This window comes from Citrus clementina, unplaced genomic scaffold, assembly GCF_000493195.1.
Source record: "Citrus clementina cultivar Clemenules unplaced genomic scaffold, Citrus_clementina_v1.0 scaffold_7, whole genome shotgun sequence".
Taxonomy (NCBI): Eukaryota; Viridiplantae; Streptophyta; class Magnoliopsida; order Sapindales; family Rutaceae; genus Citrus; species Citrus x clementina.
Genome location: NW_006262075.1, coordinates 11,938,343 through 11,940,763, shown reverse-complemented (window position 1 = coordinate 11,940,763; position 2,421 = coordinate 11,938,343). Strand labels below are relative to the sequence as shown.

The 2,421-nt window shown below is 33.4% G+C and overlaps 1 pseudogene; it reads right to left on the bottom strand.

Moving 5' to 3' along the window:
- Positions 1 to 2,042: 2,042 nt before the first annotated feature.
- The window catches only part of LOC18035939, a 2,896-nt pseudogene continuing 2,517 nt past the window's right edge, over positions 2,043 to 2,421 (bottom strand).

Sequence of the window (2,421 nt, the reverse complement as noted above, 5' to 3'; positions counted from 1 at the left end):
AGCTTCTTGAGAATTGGGCATTCAGATACAATAATTTCCCTGACATGTGGAAAGGGTGACTCATTCCAATAGACGCTTTTTAATTTTGGTAGAACTCGCAGACGAAGATACTGGAGTTTTGCAAAAGGGTTTAGATCTGCCATCATCCCTGGAACTTCACCCAATTTCCTTGCACTGATTATTACTTCCATCTGCATATATTTTTCTATTGAATAACCGTAAGATTTGGAGCAAATACAAGCCATGTCACGTCCCTCAATTTATGACAAGCCTTTATATTACCTCGGGGAAAGCTGTTCAAACGAAAACATTCTTGAGCTTTTCCAACTTCAACACAGCAGAACTTAAACTCTTCCACAATTCGAAAAACTAGTTTCTCGAGATGCTTCAACTCTGCCAAGGCAAAAGACTTTGAATCATCACAGTCTATAAGCTCCAAACATTTTGTACAGCTTTGAAACTTTTGAGAGCTCATAAGTTTTTGGACAGCAGAAAAACCTTGTAAGGTGATGCTTAATACATTTAAACGTTTTAAACTAGGTAACTCCCCAACCAACAATTCACTACCACCAAATAGAACTCTATTTTCTGATATTTCAACAAGATAACCACAACTCAATATTCGCAGAACATGTAGCATTGAAAAGTAACAAATCAGTTGTTTTTGAATTGTAGAGAGATAATTTGTGTACAGTTCAAACACTTAAGATTTACCAAGGCTTTTAGCTCTTATGGCAGCTCAGTGATGGGAGTATCTGAAAGATTAAGATATTGTAGTGAAATCAATTTCAAAATTCCTGATGGCAATCTTCTCAGGTAACGGTTCTTGTCGTGTGTTTGTGTGGTGTCGTCTTCTTATCGCGTCAAAATTGAACTAAGTCGAATCCGGCTTATTTCATAATTATGTCAAGAATCTCAAACCATACACGAATCCATTTATTATTTTCACCTATTTAATAAAATTTTAAATTTTTCTTCATAAAAACAAAATTTAACGTGTTTTTATTACTTTTTTTTGTTTTGAAATTATGTAGTATTACCTACACAACATCCAGTCAAATTTGTTTGAAATATAAATAAATAGTTTTTAAACATGACATGTAACGCATATCTAATTGATTAATATATAATTTAATATTAATTGATTAATTAATTAGTCGTTCATAAAACAATTTATCATATTAGCATGCTTATGATAAACGTTTACAATTCTTATTCCAAGTGTTTAATTTAAACAATTCATCAAAAATGATTTAGTAAAAATCATTTCTGCATAACATGCTTGAGAAAAAGAAATTGAGTTCAGACTTGAAAACCAAAGAATATATAGATTTTGAATTCACATCCAACTCAAACGGAACAACGATATTCATCCAAAATCATGAACCAAATCTCAAACAACATGTTCAATTTTGTTTGAAAATTTTACCAAAGCTTCATAATTATTAAGATGAATGGCAAATACTGCATCACTTTGTAAACAGCAGCGACCGCCTTCTCAGTTGCTTCCAGCTATTGATTAGAGATCCTTGAGCAGCATCCAAGTGTTCACTCTTTTGGTGGATAGTTATCAATACCCCAAATAAAAATCCTTGAACAAAGGATTTGGTTATAGTTAGAACAGAAGATATTAAAAAGAGTATATAATAGACCATAGAAAATCAAAGCCCCAAAAAATTGATTTTCATTTGATTTTCTGTAAAGAGGGCTAGTATACTTAACATTTTGTATTCATTCTAGAAGTGTGTACTTCAGTCTAATTATATCCTTTTACGGCAACTAAACAAATTTATGTGAGCATTAATTGAATTCAACTATTCAAGCATCAACTTGAAAAAACAGAGCAAAATTTGACAACAAAAAGTAAAAAGCCAGAGCATCAATTCGACCCAAAAAAAAATGGAAAAAAGGAAATGGCAGTGCCTTGAAAATTTTCTAAAGCATTGACTCCATATAATTCAGCATTTAATTGTGATTTGCAGGAGACAAAAAACGAATCTGAAATAAATGTAAGAGTTTAAGAAAAAAGCACTCACTAGAAATCAAATTTTGCAACCACCGCTAAGGAATTTATATTTCATTAGGTGGAAACAGGAATGGAAAGCAATTTGAGTGGCTTCATCCTCCCATTGAAGACGGTTCCACCAGTCTGCTCTTCCACGAATAACAAATTTACGCTCTTTTGCACTGTTGGAATCGAGCGGAAGCTTTTTAAGCCGATCACACCAATGCACCACCATTTCTTTCAGATGAGCGAAAGGCAATGGCTTCCAGTAGATGCTCTTCAAAGCTGGCAAATGTGATAAATCAAGCTTTTGGAGATTCTGAAAAGGGCTTATATGTCCCATCATCTCAGGAACCTCAGCAAATTTCCCAACGCTGATTATTTCTTCCACAGCATTACAACCGTATAGCGAAAGA